We start from the raw sequence: 22,173 nt of genomic DNA on the forward strand, positions 1-22,173 counted from the left end.
TTTAATTTTGCCATTTCTTATTTTTTCCTTAATTGTGGTACATGCATTTTATTATTTTGTAATATGCAGGTTTTATGCCTTTGGGGTCATGGTATTGTTTATTACATCTATAGAATTTTTAGTCTCTTCAATTCTAGGTGGAGTTTTCTTGTGTCTATGCTCTCTCAGGGACTCTGTGGAGTCTCTTGCTTCCCTTTTTTCAAAGTAAACATAAAACTAAATAATAATGAATTTGTGGGTAATTTCCAGACCTATTCTATTTTGCATAACATATGTGCTTAATCAGAGACTAAAAATTTAAGCAAAGTGATCTAATCATATTTTGTAAATTCAGTTTTTCTTGATTATTTAAAAGAGAGTATCAGGACTGGCTTTTTAAATAAAGGATAATTCTATTTTATTGTTATTCATCCATCTATATTCTAGAATGGCAATGATTGAGGGAGAATAGTTCCAACAAAAAACATTATAAAAGTATTAATAGATGACTTAATTTACAGACTTTGAAAATTGTAATCTCAATTTTTGATAATGGCATTAAATGAATAATTCTCAGATTTGGCCACACCATATATGATATATGAGAATTATAGAAACCCAATATGCAGTAGTTTGAATAATAAATTGTGTGGTCATTTTTACAAACAACAAGCAGTTCTCCACTTCCTTTACAAAAGTGAGGCATTCAGTTCTGATAAACATTTACCACACGTGAAGGGCTCTGATTCTCAAGGTTGCTCCCACTTCAGATGCCTGCATTAGCCAGCTTTTTTATTACTGTGACCAAAATCCCTGAGAAAAACTTACAGGAGGAAAAGTGTATTTGGGGCTCATGGTTTGAGAGGTTCAGTCCATGGTTGACTGACCAATTGATCTGGGTCTGAGATAAGATGGAACATCATGGCCACAGGACATGGTGAAAGAATGTGGCACAGCTCATGGCAGTCAAGAAACAGAGAGGAGCTGTGGAAAAACTATAATCCCCAAGGTCATGTCCCTGGGAAAGCAAATGCTCCAGCCATGCCCCACCTGCATCCAGTTACCACCCATAAACCATTCAAATTTTTAACCCATCCAATGGATTAATCCACTGAATAGATTCTAGCTCTCATAATCTAACCATTTCATACCTGAATATTCCTGCATTCTACATAAGCTTTTGGGGGATACCTCACATCCAAATGATAAAAAGATCAGGAACAAATGGAATCCCCAGCCTACCCCCACTTTTGGCCTGACAAGCTACAAATTGGGATTTCCCCTAATTCCTAGTGAAGTTTAATAGCTATCTAGAATGACCACACTGAAGATAGGACAGTGCTTTACTTTTGGGTACTGGTTTATCATAAAGGATATGGCTCAGAAATGACCAGGTAGAAGAGATGCAGAGGAGTGGGCCTCCTGAGCTTCTGGTCTTTCCTGGACACTCCCATCACATCAATGTATCAACCATCTTGGTAGCTCTCCAAACCCTGACATTTTTATGTTTTGTTGAGATTTCATTGCTTAGATATGATTGATTAAATCATAGGCTGCTGCTGATGGAACTAGCTTTCCAAACTTTGACCCCTTCCCAGAAATTAGAATGAGAAAGTAAAAGTTTAAACTCCTTCTGCTCACCAGATTTCATCTGGAACCTATGTATGGACTCCAAAAAGTGTCACCTTTTTAGTATAAAATAAGTGTGGTCAAGGGGGACCTTAGGAATAACAAAAAACATTTCAATCACTTAGGAAATTCTAAGAGTAGTTAGGAGCTTTGAACCAGGATCAGAGCAAAGACCAAATATTTTTTATTGTATCAAATATATGTAGACTAATAAATATATCATGAGCAATTTTTTGATATATAAAGTAGATGATCATTCAAAAAGCTTAGACTACTGTATGACATAATTCCCATTGTAAACAACATAACAGTTTGTAAACTTGAAACTTGGCATTGCTCTCAATTTTTTATTCACTTTACCATTCTAGTTTATGCCCACAGTTAACATTTTCAAAAGTAGAGTTGCTGCTTTACTCATAAAATAAAGAAGATTGTTGTGTAAGAGTGTGGCATAGGAGTCTGTTAGCCTGTACTTGAGTTTCAACGCAGCCATGTCACCTTGACATAAAACTTCTCTAAGCTTACTTTTCTCATTTGCAAAGTGGGAATGATGGTACCCACATCACAGACTGGGGCATGAATCAATGAAACCATCTAGTAAAACTTTGCATAATATGAATTTCACAGGAAGCCCCTACTTTTAAGAAAATGCTTTTGTGCATGCAATTGCTGAGTGTTCTGGAATGCTGTCATGCCCACTCGGCTCCTCTAGAATTTGTCATTTGATTTTTCTCTTTCAGTTAGCTACTTTCATCTAATATAAGAAGAAAAGGTGTTTTTTTCAAAAATGGAGGAGGAAAAATGATCTAGATTTTAGTCTTCATTTTCGGTCATTTTTTTGCACACCACTCAAAAATGAATCCTGAGGTGATACTCTATGATAATCCTCTGAAGCAAAATCTTCCAGCAGCCTTCCATTTGACAGAGAGAAAAAACCCAAAGCATCTCTTCCCAGTCATAAAAAAACATTTGTCCCTCTGGGCTGCACCCTGGAAGGAGCCCCTCCTTCCTGCTCAGGTGCTCTAATGCTGTGCTCCCTGTCTCCCCTTCCCTATCTCCCAATCCTCCTCTTCCTTTTTTGCTCTCACATTTTGCTCATAATTCTCTTCTCTCCTGTGCACTGGCTACCTCTCCATATCTAAGCAACAGTCATTATCTTATGATATACAACCCAAATCTTACCTCACCTTAAAAGAACTTTGTCTCCTCTGGCCACTCATTTGATATAAAATTTTATCCTACATGAAGGGAAAATGGTGCCGTAATACCTTCTTGAAAGAATGCTGAATTGCAATAGGTCTAATTGGGGGTGACAAAAACATAAGTCATACATACATTTTATCTTTTCTATAATCTTAAATAAGGCATCTCCAATTACTGCAGCCAAACAAAGCAAAGGCATTTGAAGTTACTCCTCAATGACTTACTGCTCTTTGTCAACAGAGTTCATGAAATAAAAGGTGGTACAAGTGACACTAGTCGAATAAGAATGCATCAGAATATTTACCAGTGCATGAGATCTCTCCAACCCAGTCCACACTAATAACTACAGCAGAGTATTTCAGTTCATATAATAAAAGACTAGAATCTTAATGTCCCATGTACTGCACATTGAAAAATAGCATCAGACTTAATACAGAAGCAAAGTGAAGTGGAAAATTGAAGCAATTATTAGGGTATCTCAGGTCATAGCAGGAATTTGCCTGGATAAATGTCATTTCCAGAATATAGTTTGTATTGTTCTGCAGATATAATCTAAATCCCCCCATAAAACTCACCACAGCTTCATTTTTATTAACCCTTTAAAATATCTTCAAGTGTTTATATTTTGCTTCATTCTTTTTACCACTTTTCAACATTTCTTTTATTAATAATTCTGTACCCAGCACATAAAAAAGTCATGAAAGTGAAAGTAGTAGAACTGATGAGTTTATTTATTTAAAAAAAAGAAAATATATATATTCTCCTATATATATAAACACACACAAACACACAGATATACTATGTATTTTCAAAATATATAGAATGAATGTTATTGATAGTAACTGTTGAAAAGACTGAAAAATATTTATCACTAAATAAAATTATGAGGAACTACTTCCTAGAAGATTTTCGTTGCTTTTATTCTTATTCCAAATGAGAAATGGCCTTGAAAAATGTTTCATTTTGGAATAAATTTGGAGAATAAAAGTTAACAAAAAGTACTACAGAGTTCACATTTACCCTTTGTTTTGTTTTCCTAAAGTAAGTATTTTACATTCTCGTAATTATCCAAAGAAAGAAGTTATCATTTGTTCATTGGTTGACTAAACTCTAGGCCTCATTCTCACTTCACCAGTGTTTCCACAGGACCCATTAGTTTCTCCAGAGGTAAAGAAGTTCGTGTTTCATCTGCCTTGGCCTTGTGACTCAGGATGGTTCCCAGTTGATGATGAGTATGGGCTGATGAAAGTCCAAGGAGTCCATCAATTATAGGGCCAAACTTTTCTGTGGGCCACATCGCTTTTCACTCACCTTTTCTTCCACTTTGTTTTCTTTTTCACACATAGCATATCTGCATGTATGTTTATATGCATATAGAATCATGCATATATGTGTGTATACACACACACACAGGTTTATTTTGCATGGAAAAAATCTTCAGTAAAATATAAAGCCTACCATTATGAATTCTCTTCTGTTTATGTTTATGGAGCAGTATTTAATATGTGCCTACTGGTACCAGATATGGTGCCTGATATTGGGTATATAGTATGAGTTAAGGAGAAATAGTTCCTTGTTTTGTTTTATCCAGTAATCACATCAACAAATAATTAAAAGCCTGATAAGTGTTATGAAGGACAAATTCAGGGAATAATGAGAATCTGTAATATGGAGACATGATCTGGTTTGGTGAGTTGAGGACAGCAAAGGGACACTTGAGCTGAGGAGCTAAAGAGTAATGTAGTGAGGAGATCATGTCCACCTTACAATGCAAAGTGCATTTAGTTCATCTTCAAGAGTTCTATACTCTTAACAGTTACAGCATTGCCCCAAATTCCATGTCCAATACCCAACAAGAAAAACCAAGGAGTTGGAAAACTTATTTTGGCTCACACTTTCAGAGGTTTAGTTAAAGGTCAGTCAGTACATTGCTCTGGGTCTCAAGTGAGGCAGAACAGCATGGTCAAAGGGTGTGTCACAGTGGAGTTCTCCATTAGTGGAAACCAGGGAGCAGAGCAGGCTTGGGGAAAGTGGCCTCAGGAAACATAAATCCTTCCAGTGCATACCCCCAGCAACCCACCTTCTTCAGTCATGCCCCACATGCCTACAGTTACCACCCAGACAGTCCATTCAAACTAGTGTGAACTGACTAGGTCATAACTCTCATAGTCCAGTTCAATATTACATGAGTGTCCTCTAGTCCTATTCCTAAGAGCCCTCATTTCTCTCTGAATCATGATGACCAGAGTCCACATTCCTGTCAGCATTCTGATCTTCTGGGCTCCCATCAAAATCACCCATTAAACCCTACTTACAACATTCTAAAACTTTTCCAGACTACATTACTAAACTTTCCCAAAGTCCTCCCTGAAAGACTTCTGAACTGCATAGGTTATTCACAACAATGATCTGTCTCTCTGTACCAATTTTTGTATTAGTCTGCTTTTCATCTGACCAAAATGCCTCTTTCCTTCAGAAGAGGAAAAGTGTATATTTTGGCTCATGGCTCCTGAGATTTAGTCCATGTTTGGCTGAATCCATTGCTGTAGGCCTAAGGTGAGGCAGAACAGCATGGCCAAAGGCCATAGTGAAGGGAAGATTATCTATTCATGGTAGCCAGGTGGGGAAGTGGCCACAGTGCAGATACACCCTTCAGGTTATACCCTCAGTGACCTACCTCCTCCAGTCATGCCACACCCATCTGAGTCAGTCCATTCAAACTAGGATGGACTCATTAGGTTATAACTCTCATAATCTGATGATTTTACCTCTGGATCATACTTCATTGGCAGATGCCTCATATCCAAACCATAACAAAAGTCAGCTTCTCATCAATAAGTGAAGATCTAAGTATTCTAGTAGAAATAGTGGTTTAAAGTCATTGAAGATATCTTCAAACCCAGGGTCCTGGTCCTGGTCCTGGTGTATTAGTGTTCTCACTCAATTCTGCCTCCTTGAGACTCAAGGCTCACCTATGATTTATATGTCAAGGATAGTCAAATCTCCAAATCTTTACTCAGTTCTTTGCTGAAACCAAACAGTTAGAAGCTTATTTTTTTTTAAATGCAGAAACACAATCCTCCTCTATTGTCTATGTCAGTTTCTCTGATCACCCACATAAGAACCTTGGGTGTTACCTAAAAATTGTCACCTTAATTCTGCCTTGCCTCCCCACACCTCACGTACACTTAGAACTACTCCCACAGATAACTCTGCATGTGTCTTTGTCCAGGATTTTATTGAAAATCTTTACAGAGCAAAAGTCAATCTCCAGACACAGCTGCCAGCAAAACCCTTCTGTGTTAGGGTAAGGTCAGCTATCTGACTCCCACCCTTCTGTTTTGAGGTGGGGGTGGTAAGCAGGATCTCATTTTTTTAAATCTTTATTTGTTCTAATTAGATATACATGACAGCAGAATGCATTTTGATTCATTGTGCATAATGGAGCACAACTATTCATTTCTCTGGTTGTATATGATGTAGAGTCCATACTATTTGTGGGATCACATAAACACTTAGGTTAATGATATCAATCTCATCCACCATCTTTCCCACCCTCTGCCCCTTTCCCTTCCCTCTCCTAACTCCCCTCTGCCCAATCCAAAGTTCCTCTATTCACCCCCCAACCCCATTATGGATCGGCATCCACATATCAGAGAAAACATTTGACCTTTGGTTTTGGAGGATTAGCTTATTTCACTTAGCATGATACTCTTCCGTTCCATCTATTTACCTGCAAATACCATAATTTTATTCTCATTTAAGGCTGAGTAATATTCCATTTTGTATATGTACACATTTTCTTTATCCACTTATCTTTTGAAGATCATCTAGGTTGATTCCATACTTTAGCTATTGTAAATTGAGCTGCTATAAACATTGTTGTAGCTGCATCACTGTAGTATACTAATTGTAAGTCTTTTGGATGTAGTCCGAAGAGTGGGAGAGCTGGATCAAATGGTAGTTCCATTCCAAATTTTCTAAGAAATCTCCATACTGATTTCCATCGTGGTTGCACTAATTTGCAGTCCCACCAGCAATGTGTGAGTGTACCTTTTCCCCCACATCCTTGCCAACACTTATTGTTACTTGTATTCTTGATCATTGCCATTCTGACTGGAGTCAGATGATATTTTAGAGTAGTTTTGATTTGCTTTTCTCTAATTACTAGATATGTTGAGCATTTTTTCATATATTTGTTGACTGTATATCTTCTTCTGTGACATGTTTGCTCAGTTCCTTAGTCCATTTTTTGACTAGGTTATTTGGTTTTCTTTGGCGTTAAGGTTTTAGAGTTCTTTATATATCCTGGAGATTGGTGCTCTTTTTGTTGTGCATGTGGTAAAGATTTTCTCTCACTCTGTAGGCTCTCTCTTCACACTATTTATTGTTCCCTTTGCTGAGAAGAAGATTTTTAGTTTGAATTCATCCTATTTGTTGATTCTTTATTTTATTTCTTGCACTTTAGGGGTTTTGTTGAGGAAGTCAGGTCCAAAGCCGACATGCTGAATATTTGAGTCTGTGTTTCCTTCTATTAGGTGCAGGGAGGATCTCATCTTGAGTTCCACAGTGCTCACAATGTCAGGGAGGGCCTCTCAGAGTCAGTCTTAGCACAGAAGTGCAAAGATCAGCAACATGATCTTTACGTTGATGCCCAGCATATCCTGCCTGAGCAGCACATGACACATGGCAGTGTCCACACTGTGGACCAGCAGGCATCTGCAAACTTCATGGGTTTAACACTTTGGCCTCGGATTTTCCCAGACAACATGACCTCACAACCCTTAACCCCACCCACCATGATGAACTACAGCACATCATAGCAGGTCCTGTGAATAAAAAACCCTCCTAGGATTCTATAACACAGAGACCCTACAGATAATTGTTACTTTTTTGTGCATCCACCTGCTGTCACTCTCCCCCCACCCACCCCTCCACTGCTGCCATCTTAGACTGGTGCCCAGTAAACAATAGCTCTCCTGTGCTCATCCTGTGTCTTGCATTTCCTTCAGGCCACCCCTTTGCACTGCTGCCAAGATGATTTTTCTAGTATATAAATCTGATTGTACTGCATCTAGTCATAAAATCCTTTGTAGTTGTCTTTTAGTTCTCTTTAACTTAACCACTTAGCACAATACATAAGACCTGTAATCTGCTGGCCCTCCAGGCCTGCCAAACCAATTACTCTACATATCTAAACCAATTTGTAGTTTTGTTATCATCTATGTTTCCACTCTTGAGTGCCTTTCCATGTCTCTGTAAAGAATTCCCTTCTCCTTTTCTCCATCTGAGAAATTTGTTCTTTACACAATTTCATTTATCATCCTAGGAAACTTTTGTGTCTGCTTCAAAGCTTAATTCTAACAGCCCCCCTGAACATTTATTTGCTCCCATGGTTGTTCATCACATTGTACCATGGTGGCCAGTTGCTTGTCTAAGCTCATGTGACAGGGTATCTTCCCGAAATTAGGTGCCATCTTTAATGTAGTATCTCCTTCCCTAACACAGTAGCAGCACACAGGAACCAAGGACATACTACAGATGTATTCTCACCACACAACCACCCGTAAAGTCATGACTCCCAGTTTTCCATCTGAAGGCCTATGGCTTATCATAATCAGTCTTAATGCACTGAGAATGATTACCCCAAAATGAAGGACTCAGAAGCAAGGTTCCTCTGTGACCTTCTCCTGCCCTCTTGACTGCACCATTTCTTCCCCAAGGAAGGCCTCATAGAAAATAATTTCTCTTCCCTAAGGCAGGACACAGAAACCAGAACCTTTTATCTCCCAAAAGCCAGCCCTTAACCTAAAATCATTACTCTAAATTTCCTCCACCTTTCTGGGTAAGAGTTGGCCATAAGAAAATTCCCTGACCTACCTTATTTGATTGTTGGTGCTCAGGCACCAATCCAGAATAGTCTATACCCAAAGGTAGGAATGCTGCATAAAAACCAAGAAGAACCTGAACAGATAGGCCTTGCCAGATTGACCTCCTTACAGTTCATTACCATTAGATCATACCTCTCTGCCCCATCATGCTTCTGCATAACTGTCCATGCTTCATCAGACCTAAGCAGAAAATGGATAGTCCACCCTGAGGCTATTTCTGAAGTCTCTGTGTCATGTAATGTTGTGACCAAATAAGCATGTTATACTTTTTCCTTGCTAACCTGACTTTTGTTATGGGGTGATGGCATGACCTATGACGATGTGTGAGGAAAAGTATCTCTCTTTTCTGCTCCTACACCAGATTCAGGTTTCTCAGCCCCAACATTTCCCTGAAAAAAAGATCTTCCTTCCCCTGACTTCTCTATCTTTTATTTATTTATTTATTTATTTATTATTTATTTATTTATTTATTTATTTTGGGGAGGCACCCAGGGATTGAACTCAGGTTTAGTCGATCACTGAGCCACATACTCAACCCTATTTTGTATTTTATTTAAACACAGGGTCTCACTGAGTTGCTTAGTGCCTCACTTTTGCGGAGGCGGGCTTTGAACTCAAGATCATCCTGCCTCACCCTCCCAAGTTATTGGGATTTTAGGCATATACTACCACACGCAGTTATCTTCTCTATCTTTAAAGGGGCTGCAATAAGAAAAAAAGGCAGCATCTTCCAGTCAGTTGCTCATTTCACAAATTTGGAATAATACTGAAACCTGTTTGGGCTCTCATGCCCCATGTTGGACATACCGATAAAGTTTAGAGTAAACTAGTATTTCACAGATCAATAAAGTTTTTCTTGTAGGATTTTATTCTTCCAGTAAGATCAGATATTTTATGTCAGGATTATTGTAAATTATTAGGCACAAATATTTTCTATTTGTAAATGAGCTTTTTCTGTTATATAATAAATAATTAAACCACATTGTCACCTATAAATTGTGCAAATTATTCAACATAATTGCACTTTAATAATTTGGCACACTACATTGATTGAAGAAAAGACTATAAATAATTTCACATATTAAATATCAAAATTTTCCCATGCAGAAACATATAAAATGTAATTTTAAAATAATTCTGGTATTGGTTCCTTCTTACATACAATTGTATTGAATAGAAGTTCTCATGAACATTTAGGACAGTCCAGATGTTATTTTCATAAATATCTACTACACCTCACCAAATGAAATGAGCAATGTGACTTCAGTGTTTTAATTATGTGGGCCCTCTTTATTCTTGGTTTTGTATTAAGCAGTGATTAGATGACTATTACAAGTACCATATGTTATGAGTTAGGGGTAGTGCTAAGGGGTAGAAAACTTACCTGCCAAGCCAGTGTGGAGCCCTGTGTTCCATATCCAGCAGAACTAATTTACACACACAACTTTTTCCTCTGTTTGTATTTAATTCTCTCTTATGAAAAGGAACTAGTATTGCTGTAAAAGAGTGGGCTGATTCAAACACCATACAGAATCAATATTGCTCTCATTATTTTTCACTGTTTACTGTAACTTATTCTGGTGCCATGAAACTTAAAGAGAGGGGTTAGAGCAAATGGTGTTAAAAATAGAGCATTTTGAAGAGAATATTTATTTCTGCTTTATAGCTAAGAAAGGATGAATTCTAAAAAGACAGTATTTGATACAGTTTCATCAGTTAATCCCAGCCTCATCCCCTCCTGCTTCCTGGGGCAGTGATGCTGGATGTCCTCCCTCCTATCTCACCTGGATAGCTGCTGCTCAACTCTAAAAGGCCTCCCCAGACTCCATGTCTAGGTCAACTTGCTCTTAGTTCTCATACCAAGGGGCACTCAGCATACATTACATGAGATCACATTTGTTCACATATTTGGTTTATTTTGTCTGTCTCCTCATCTCAAAGTGTGTCTCAAGAGGACAAGTTGGCTTTTCCCTTTTCTTCTGTTATCTTCATTACCTGACACAAAGTGGGCTGTCATCATTATGCAGATATGAAGTTGTAAGTGGAGTCATATTGAAGACAGATTCAGTTTCAGGGTGTTAATGTGGGAGAGGTCACAGGTAATCGTAAAGTGATCTCTAGGCCACATCAGCATTTGGAGATGAAGGATGAGTGGGGGAAGTCTAAGTAAAAGAAAAGGAGGAAGAGGAAAGCCAGAAGAACAGCAGTAACATGGAGTCCAGGAAGCTGTCCTGGGATGGGGTGATCAGTTAGATCATTAAAATTGAAGACAGAGAATTAACAGTGAGATTCGAAAACACAGCAGCAGTAAATGAGCATGGAAAGAGTAGTTTCCTCAGAGGGCTGTGGACACAGACTGGACTGGGTTGGATTCTTGAGAAAATAACAAGTGAGAAAGTGTGGATATAGCTAGAATTAATTTCTACAATTGTTCATTTAAATAACAATGCTAATATAACAAAGGACTTTCATAAAATAATTAAAAGGAGAACAAAACATGTTACTTGTTACATGCTGTGCTTAATACAATCATGAGTCACTTAACAGGGACATATTCTGAAAAACTGGTCATTAGGCAATTTTGTTGTTTGACTATCATGAGTGTGCTTACGCAAACCTAGATCATATTAGCCTCCTGTGCTATATGGTATGTATGATCTGATCTTAGGGGCAGCACCTTGTATATTCAGTCTGTTGTTAGACAGTATATTGTAACATAACACATGGCTGCATTTAGTCCTATGCCAATCTTAGTTGAAGAAAACTCTTCTTTCCACCTTATATCTACTTACATGATAAAATGTTCAATAGGGCTTAAATAAAAACTAATCTCTCATGGAAATCCCTGGTGCTAATTCCTGTTATTACACCATCTGGGCTAGGGTGGGGAGTAACTAGGTATCTGTCAGCCTGGATGACATGCTGGAGGAGAACACATCTAGTTCACATATATTCAAGTTCCAGCTTTGATCTTCAATAACTTTGTAACCCTGGCAGGTGGCCTAACTCTTCCAACTCAATTTTCATAAAAATAAAATGCAGACAATAATGATATATGGATAAATTAAGGTAAAGTGTCTAATGTATTTCACATAATGCCAAGCATATAGTAGGGGCTCAGTAAATAGGTACAAATTTGTATTGCTATCATCACTGTCCCTTGATGGGTCATACCTGAAGCACTATGCAATTCAGTAACAACAATGCAGAATCTAGGTCTTCTATTGAAGAACAAAAAAATGAGATGCCAGAAAATAAGCCGTACTTTTTAAACCATAGTTCATGGTTCATCTTGTTCTGTATGTGTTCATTTCTCTTTGTCATTTTTCTCTCCAGTTGTATAAGCATTTGCAATCTCAGTCTCCTGGATCTAGCTGTATATTTCAGGTCCATCTTCCCATAATCCCATCAGTGCTGTTGATGGTGAGACCTCACATGTATCTCCTGCTTTCTGGGTGCTAAACATTCTTTTGATGATGACATAGAAAATAAAGCATTTCTGTTTACTCACAGAAATTGTCACCAGTAAAATAAAAGTAATGTTTCTAACCAGTTGAATGCTGTTGACACTGTCTCAGTTATAATTTATTCCCTACCAACATGCCTGAAATTTTTATGTAGCCATATACACAAAACAGTTCCAGTTTTAATACTTTCTATGCAAATTATGATATATTCTAGATGTGAATTGCATTTAACATTTGGATGTGTGAACATTTGCATCACAAATTTTTCAGAGGGCAAAAAGAACCTTTTCTCAATTTGATGTTTTAATGTTGGAGATGTAGTACTACAATGAACTTAAATATTTATATACACAAAGTTACAAATGTTAGGAATGACTTTATGAATTCTTCTTGAGGAATATCGGCAGGATAAATTTTTTGCCATAAAAATAACATGCTTTATATTTTAAACATTTTTTTCCGTAATAGAGAAAAGCACTGAATTTGTGAACTTTTTTTTTTCCGTAATAGAGAAAAGCACTGAATTTGTTGCAATAGGAAAGCTAATATAGAACCAGTCCATTTAGGGCATTTCCAAATTCATAGTGTCTGAGATGTAAGAAAAATGTAAGTATCACAAGTTCAGGTCAGTCTCCTTACTTTATACATGTAGAAAAGGAAGCAACCAGACAAAAATGTAACACATGAAACCTGGACATAAATCCAAGTCCCTGCACACCTGTCTGGTAGTCTTTCCACCATGTGGCAGTTGAATACCAGCATGGAGATCAGGAGTAGATGAAGGTTTAATTCAGTGCAAGCTAAGCAGTAGGTTTTTGCCTGGGCAGTTCCCATTAGATTGATGGGTGGGGCAAGCAGGAGAGTAGGGAGGGCTGGTGAAGGCTTTGCTGCTTATACCCACACGTGACCTGTCTACCCATCATCTTGCAGATCCTTGTGTGCTCAAAATTCATAGGTAATATTGATTACATTCTTTTAATTACCAGAGTTTTCCACTGCCTTACTTCTTGACATATAGAGTAAAACATTGTGATATTACACGTGGACTTTAATGTGAAATTTCCAGTCTCCAGGATGCCTGGTTCATGTGGGTTGTTTTTTGTTGTTGTTTTGTCTTGTTTGGTTTTTAACACATATGTATTGGCAAAACAATAGCAAGCGTTTAACTTTAGGTTTGATTTGGAAGCTTGCTTCTTTTGATGATTGATAACAAATCTAGAAAATAGGTCATTAGTTGATATTGGTATGAACCCATTCCCTGGATGTGTATAAATTATAGTAAAAGGAAGTGCTTCACCTGAAGCCATCTCTAAACTTGCCTCCCTTTAAAATCACATTTCTTATATTATAATGAAGTATCACCTATGTAATTATTTAATGAGTTAAAACAACTCCTCAAATTCAGCTTGATGACAGTTATGTAGATTTTAAACTAGTGGTTCACGGCTGGGAATTTGACTCAGTAATGGAGCATTTTCTAGCATGCACAATGCCCCAAATTCAGTCCCCAGCACCACAAAATACAATAATCCCAAATGCTCTAGTGTTTCTTTGTAACCACTTGTTAGGGAGAATGGTACATGCCTGTAATCCCAGTGACTCCTAAGCCTGAGGCAGAAAAATCACAAGTTCAAGGTCAGCCTCAGCAATTGATCAGGCCTAAGAAACTTAGTTAGACCTGGTTTCAAAATAAAAATAAAAAGGATATAGCTCAGAAGTAAAGTACCCCTGGGTTCAATCCCCAGTACCCCAAACATACAAACCAATCAAATAAACTTGTGGTCCATCCCAAATTGACCGTATGAAAGAATTTTGGCCTAATTTTCTTAAATTCTTTGTTACCCAAATATTCAGTAAAAGACCTCTGTGATAAAACTGCTTCACATTCCTGTTGGCATCAGTTGATTTTGTCTCTAGTATTGCTTTAGTCAAATAAAGATAATTTGGGAAAGAAATTAAAGTAGGTTATTTTTCTGCAATTGTTTACCTAATTATAGAATTAGGGTTGTAAGATCATGCTGTGTATAAAGGTGACCACTTCTGAGACATTTTTCTTTTAAAAGCCATTGTGTTGTTAGCCACCAGCAGCTCAGAACTATATCGGTGTTGTATTGAAAACATGAAAATAAGCATATTGGACAAGTCAGTAAATTATTGATTTCTAGTGGCATCTTCTCAGCACTGTAGCCAGGTACAAGAATATCATGTAACAAAACTTTGTCATATAAACTAATTATATCATAACTGAGAAATACTAGTTCACAATTCAAAATGACTTGTTTACACTGGTAACAGTGGCCTTGTAAGCCCAGAGGTTCAGGAGTTTGAGGCAGGAGGATCCCAAGTTCAGAGCCAGTCTCATCAATTCAATTTATCAAGGCCCTGAGCAACTCAGCCGAACCCTGTCTCTCAATAAAATACAAAAAGGACTGGGGATGTGTTTCAGTGGTTGAGTCCCTGGATTCAATCCCTATACAAAAAAAAAAAAAACAAAAAAAACAAAAAAAAAACTTGTCTATAATCCTGGAATCTGTAACATATTTGCATATAATCATTACTTTTTAGGTTGGTTTTATACAGCAGGTTATTTAAAATGTATATGATCTGGAATCATGATTTACTCTGGGAAAGCTACTTAAAGACCCCTTTTTACAGAGTTTTAAATTGTGTAAAATGGGTTAAATGGGTTATTTTCTACTGCAATTCCCTCCCTCCCTGTTAAACTTGTTCAGAGGTTAAACTTTAAAGTATTGGTCATGTTGTAATGAAACCTGAAGAACAAGGTGAGTTGTTAATATGTAGTACAGAAAAATGTTGCCCGGTTTCTTAAAAATGAAGAAATGTGTGTATCTATTATAGCACTAATACAGTCATGTGATAATTAACATATCACATTAAAATGAAGAAAGACCTTAGTGTGTGTTTATATATGTATATATTTATCTTAAGATGTTTTTTCTTTCATAATAATAATTAAGCAGCTATACTTGAACTAAACATTGGCCAACCATTCTGAGCTATAGATGTCTTCTAAATATGTATTTGAAGGAATAATGGCTAAAATTGGAACCAAATCAAACATCCTATTGTATTCATGAATAGACTGAGAATGCTGCTCAGGATAATAAATCTTTAGGTATTCCATGTGGGAATGTTCAGTGTACTAGAAGTTTTGTTTTGGTTTTCCTCTGTCAGTTAATTGTGCAATGTCAAGTTTCAAGCCATGAATGTTTTTCTGTATTATATACATGGACAGTACACTAGCAATTTTTTTTTTCACTTAGTCTCCTTTTTTTTTTTAAAACTAGTAGGCCATATTATTTATTTATGGGTGGTTAGACACATAATTTTCATTTTCTTCCTTGATTTTCTATATTCTCTGTATTCAGTGATTATTACTTGTTTTTCTTCTTTTTTGTTATTTTTACAGAGTGCATTTTTTTCATTGTACAAAAATGGAGTACAACTTTTCATTTCTATGGTTGTGCATGATGTAGATTCATTTCATTCATGTATATACATGTACATAGGGTAATGTTGTCTGTCTCAATCCACTACCTTTCCTTTCCCTCTTCTTTGCCCCCATTTCCCTCTGCACAATCCAAAGTTTCTCATTTCTTCTCTTACCCTTCTGCCACTCCCCTCCCGCATTATGTATCATCATCCATTTCTCAGAGAAAATATTTGGCTTTTGGATTTTGGGGATTGACTTATTTCACTTAGCGCAATATTCTCCAACTCCATCCATTTACCTGCAAATGCCATAATTTTATTCTTCTAGCAACTTTAAATCAAATATATTCTCCCTGTGTTATAAAGGTTCTCAGTTGGCCACTAGTAATTATACAGTAAGACCAGTACCCTTGTAATTATTGTATTTCTTTGAATCAGTTTTATAAGTTCAATTGATAGTATGTTTATCAAAATACCTAAACCAACCCAGAATCACACAAGTGTTGATCGGAGCTACTTAAGTCCACAGCTTATATGCACTTGGAGGGCTGCCAAGCCTGCTGGATCCCAGTGTGCACTTGTAGCCATTAACTCTAAATTATCATTTAATTTAGTCTTCTTTATCTGATAGGGTTCTGTTATTGGAAGTAATGGAAACTGACTGAATCTGGCTACCTTAAGCAAAAGGTAGTTTTAGAAGGACATAAGGTAAGTTACAGAGGCAGGGTTTCATGCAGCACAGCAACCAGGACAGCACTCAAGAGTCCAGAGAAGAAGGATAACAGGTTGAAACAGGCATGGAGTGCATCAGCTCCAACTCCTTTGTCACCCACTGGAAATCACTACACCAGAAGGTAGGTATGATGACATATGATGGATCCCAGTCACAGTAAGGTAACCAGTCTTTGACCACTAAAGGTACACGAGGAGGGAGTCATTTCATAAAGGAGGAGGTAAGTGCCAAAACATGACAGGAAACACAACTCCTCATAAACTACCATCATCTGTTTATCCTAGACACTGTTGCTAAGGGCAGTATCTTTTCCACAGATAGGAACTTTGATGTCTTCCCTTTGCAGTCATAATTTCTTATAGTTTGGGTATTTTAAAAAGTGAATGTTATCATGAATAATTAAAATAAGTGGCTTCTCTAGGTCTTACTCTTGAGTATTGAATAACCTAAACTTAAGGATGTTTAGTCAGAACAGACCTAGACCCTCTTCTCCTTAAAACTTAGAGTGTTTGATCTTAATCACCTTGAATCTTCATTACTCCAGTATCTGCTTTTCATCCACATATTTTATAATGTGTCCTTTAAACCCAAACATATATAGTTCTTGCAATGACATATAAAATAGGCAGAAAGCAAAGCAACCTCCTATTAAATGCATAAAACTATGTCTAAAAGTTTGGGTTCTGGCATAAATCTGTCACTGATTGAAAATTACTTTTACTTTTCTTTTTTTAATTATAGCACTGGGAATCAAATTCAGGGCCTCACTCACAGGTAAGTGCACTACCACTGGGTTACACTCCCAGCCCCTTAATTAGCCTTTATGCCTCCTACCCATTAGTAATTCTCTTAAATTGAATGAATGAATGATGTTTGACCCAAATTATCTAAACCTGATCTTGGGAAGAGTGCTAATAGATAAAACTCTTCATAATGTCACCTTGGAAGAAAGTGCTTCATAAACTTTAGGTATTAACTCACCATCAAAACTTCAGCTTTACATAAAAGGAATCTCTTTACTACCACCTAGGTGATTCACTGACACACCCAGCATTTATGAGGTTGTAATTTACTTCAAGTCCCTTGGATCCTTGACTCTTAGCAGTGTAGGATCCTGAGTTTGTAGGTTTGGACTGCAGTTCAATACATGAGGTAAATATGTTTTCCAGGAAGGCCACATGTTACATCTAAGCAGAAAGGAGAGCTGTCCGATAAATCAAAGCATTTAGTTTCCTTTGGTTTCTGTGAAGGCCAAATAAATCTTCTCTTCTCTAATATGTGCAGAGTACCTTTATAAATGAACACAACAAGTTATATCCTGTGGAGAAGCAATGATTTAAATCACCCATAGGATTAAATTAATGCAGTTGTAAAACAAAGAATTCTTCAGTTCTATCTATTTTCCTGTTCCTTTACTCATTGTATTTCTTAGTGTTTGCAGTCTGTAGGAATAAAGAAAGAAAATACTTTACTATTATGTTTCACTTTAGAAATGAATTATTTTGTGCTCTTTGAAGGACCCTGTAGCTTAACTGAAGAATGGACTGATTTCTTACAGTGAAAGTGACTTACAGTAATCTTCCTCAAACTGCACTGGCTAGGAAATATTTTTTTGTGTAAAAAAAAAAAGAAAGTCTGGAATTATATTGGAGGTAGGAAACAAAGACCAAGGCAACCATGTTCACAACCAAAGAAAGATGCTGCCACCTACAGGTAAAAGTTGGTAAAATTTGAGCCTGTACTGTGACTACTGGGGTCTTTAGAGTAGTCGTAGATGGAATATGATCCTAAAACTGAAATGTGGATGAACACTTTAGTCTCTTACACCACATGGAACTAGACTCCTTCTACCCTCTCCTACCTTCCATTGATGGGTGCCAATATTTCCTGTGAGATTCTGGTGACCTGAGTGCGTTCTTCCATTTACTGATCATAGATACTCTCATTGGAAGTTTTTCTCTGGCGTAGTAGTCTCAAAACAATTGTTTGGAAGCCAGCATGACCCTGGCAAGTACAAGATGTCTTTTCCACATTCCAGGCTCCAGGTAGGTCTTTTTCAAGTATTATCTCAGGAACTTCACCAAGAACTACTTTTGTCGTCAGATTGTGTGGCTAATGCTCTTTTCCTTTCTCCCAGGAGAGGGAGGAGACAGGGAAAACCTGTGTGGTGAGGACCCAAGAGTTCTTGGAACACCAGTAAGAGGAGACTCTAAGCCTTGCTTTAATCATGCTAAAATGTGAGCCAAATGGAACACACCAGGATAAGATACAGTTTGTCTCATTGTCATTTTATTTATTAGGAATTAGCTATGCATAGACCCAACTTAAAAAAAATCAGGACATTTTTTAATAAAGTAACCATCCAAACAAAGACAGTGAGCCAGCCAGTCATCTTGTGGTGCCATGTTGGACTGTCTGTTATCTTTTCAGGACAACCACCTTGTGCCACCCCAGGGGGCCTTATTCACACTGCATTGTCTGTGAATGCGGCCTCCATCAGCACTAGAGCAAATGGTTGGCATAGAAAGGTGAAAAAATCCAAGAAGAATATGTAAGTTCGCATGTCTGCCACTCTGGCTCCCAAATGGGAGACTTGATTGAATGTTGGTGATTTTTATGATGATTTTCAAGGGCAGAGTTCTTCAAGAAATACCAGATTCCAGCAATACCTTTTAGTCAACAAGGATGGCAATCATAATGCTTCTCCATTTAAAAACCTTTATGCTTTTGTAGAATATACTAGCTGAATCTCTTCTCTGCCTAGCAGTTGTGTGACCTTCACTTGTTTGCTCTTTTTATTTTCTATTAACCTACCCTGTACTTAATTTCAACCTACAGTTTAAGTGTTTATGTTCTATGTCACTTATAAACCTGAACATCTTTGAAATTAATGGAAATTATATATATATATATATATATATATATATATATATTTATTCAATAGCATTAATATTTTTGCTCACTTATTTGTTCCCTCACAGTTACTTTGCCTAGGCAATCCACATTGCTGTACTCTGGGGACACTGTTTTATTCACCCCACCTGGTAATGGAGATTAAACCCAGAGGCACTCAATCACTGAGCCATATCCCCAGGGCTTTTTATTTTTATTTAGAAACAGGGTCTCAGTAAGTTGCTTAGGGCCTCTCTAAGTCATGGAGACTGGCTTTGAACTCATGTTTCACTGTCTCTGTCTTCCAAGCTGCTTGGATTAGAGGCATGCACCACCATGCCCAACAGGACACTGTATTTAACACAACTAACAAGACTCTTGTTCTCCTGGGACTTAACTGGTAGTGAAGTAAGAGAGACAACCAGCAGGTATTTGGTGGTGGTAAGCACGCTGATAAAAATTTTACAGGGACATGACTGGATGTGGTGCAGCAGGCCAAGGGGCTTGATCACATAAAGCCTTCTGAAGGACATGATGCAGAAGCTGGGAGGCAGCAGGCAGGAAGTGGCCAGCTGAGGGAGGCTCCATGGGCTATTCCAGGTGCTAGAAACAACTCTGGCATGGCCCTGAGATGGGAGGAGGCATGGGACATTCAAAGAACCAAAAAACCAATTAAAACAAGGTAAGAGGTTGACAGGAATTGAAACATAGTGTGTACAGCGTGGAGCACTTGGAGTCATAGGAAGGTTTCAAGAGTGAAATGATTGGATTTCTGTTTTTAAGGCTGCTCTATGGGCATGGTATTGTATTGAGGAGGCAGGGGAGTGAGCAGGAGGCTGAGGATGTGTTTGATCAGAAGGGTGTAACCAGGTCCACTAGAGTAGCATTTGTGGAAAGAGGGTAGTGGATGAAATGAGGGCATGTTCTGAAGGCACTGTCAATCCTTGCTTACGGAAGGAAATGAAGGAAAGAGGAGAGTCAAAGATGATTCCTTATTTTTATGTGAGAAACTTGTGGTTATGGATGGTGAACAGAGAAGTTTTTGAGAGGAAGAAAATCTGAAGATAAAACTTTTTGCACACAAGCAACTGATGACTCTAAAGAAGTGTAGTGATCCAGTACACATACCCAAAGACAAGTCAGACAGAGCTTGAATAGAAGAGGCAGCCTGCATGTGTCCTCAAGGGGCAAAGGACTGGAAGTTTCACTTTTTCTATTTCCTTGCTCTACTCCATGTACTGTCAACAGCTCATTTTAATATATTTTCCCCTGCCCTGAGTATATGTCCATTCCAGGACTATTTCAGGAGTCTCTTACCTGCAACTAAATAAATGGATCTTTCCCACAAAACTAAATGCCCTGCCTCTTTCTTCCATGGAAAGATTTTAACACTAAATGGGCCATTGTATATATTTGTTCATATCCCCAAACTCAATTTTCTTCCCATTTGCCATTTACGAGGTTTCTGAGGCAGAAACCTCACCAAAACGCCAACTCTGTCAAAGCCCACAACTGTTTGATTCTAGGTCTCCTGTTTCTAAGTATTTCTCAGCAACTTTGACTCACTCTCACCCAATGTCTCTCCTCATCTCTTGCCTAAAGTATTATCCTGAGCTCCTCTCTGCTCTCTTTGCATCAGATTCTTTCTGTTCCCCTGGGAACAGAGTCTTCACCGTGTCTGCAGTGATCATTGTAAAATGCAAATGGGGTTGCTCCTCTCTTTGCAACTATGCTCTAGTTCATTGTATTTGGAAGTCCAAGTCCTTGACAACACACATTGCCCTTTGCAAACATCTGAGGCCTTTTGTATCACACCAGGCTTCCACCTTCCCATCTCAACTTCCATAAATCTTGCCTATTTGCATGAAATCTATGAACATTACCTTATCCAAACCACCTTGATCATCAAGGAAGTCAATTTGGAAAAACTCAGCTTTAAAATTCTCTTCTCTATAAAAGCTACCATCCCCTGCTCTATCATCCTATTTCTCTCTGATCTGCATCACCATATTAACTATAGTATCACACCTATGACAATTTATTGTATTTGTTGGCCTGAGTGTGACAGAGGTCCTCCAGTAGGAGACTCATCTTTCCCTGGCTTTGAGCACAGCACATGATACAGCCCACTCAGCACTTGATCAATGAAAACTCTCTTTCAATATCTTCACTTTATTGGTGGGAAAACTGAGGTCCAGACAGTGTAATCCCTTTGGTCTAAGTATGCACAGCAAATTAGAGTAGAACTTCTGTCTCCTAAAGTAAGTGGTTTCCTTTCCACTTTTTAATGGTTGTTTCCTATCCCTTATGCACTATTTTCAAGGAAAGTAGAAGTACCCAAGTTCAGAAGGATTTTTCATGTTATAAACCTTTAAACATTAGTTACATCATCTCTGCCCATTCTCTGTTTGTAATAGTTATGCTTAAGAAAATGTTGGAAGAATGATATTAGAATACCAACCTGAATTTCAGAAGTAGAGATTTGACCATTCTATCACTCCCTAATTAATGTGATCTGGGCAAGTTTGAGTCCCTCATGCCTGGTCTTGCCCATTTATTTCATGGAGATGATACGATAATAAATGGAGGAGATTATGTAGGAAAGTACCTTAAACCATGAAAGGCAAGATACTAAAAAATACCTCAGCAGTATTATTTGTCATTTCTTAATTTTCAGTTAAATGTAACCTTCTTATTGATGCTTAAAATAAATATGTTGCTAAGGTGGCCACGTTGGTAAGTGTTTTAAAGGATTAGGATTTCAATTTTTACCTCTACCTAACTTTTATGGCCTTCCCTCTGATCCACCCGATCCTGAATTTAATTATCAAGTTTACTTTAACACTCTATTTACATTTTTGTCTACCTTATAGTTCTACATAGCTGAGTGAAAAGAGCTTGATTAATAAAAGCTTGCCATTTTATA

The sequence above is a fragment of the Sciurus carolinensis genome, chromosome 5, assembly GCF_902686445.1.
Source record: "Sciurus carolinensis chromosome 5, mSciCar1.2, whole genome shotgun sequence".
NCBI classification, from domain to species: Eukaryota; Metazoa; Chordata; class Mammalia; order Rodentia; family Sciuridae; genus Sciurus; species Sciurus carolinensis.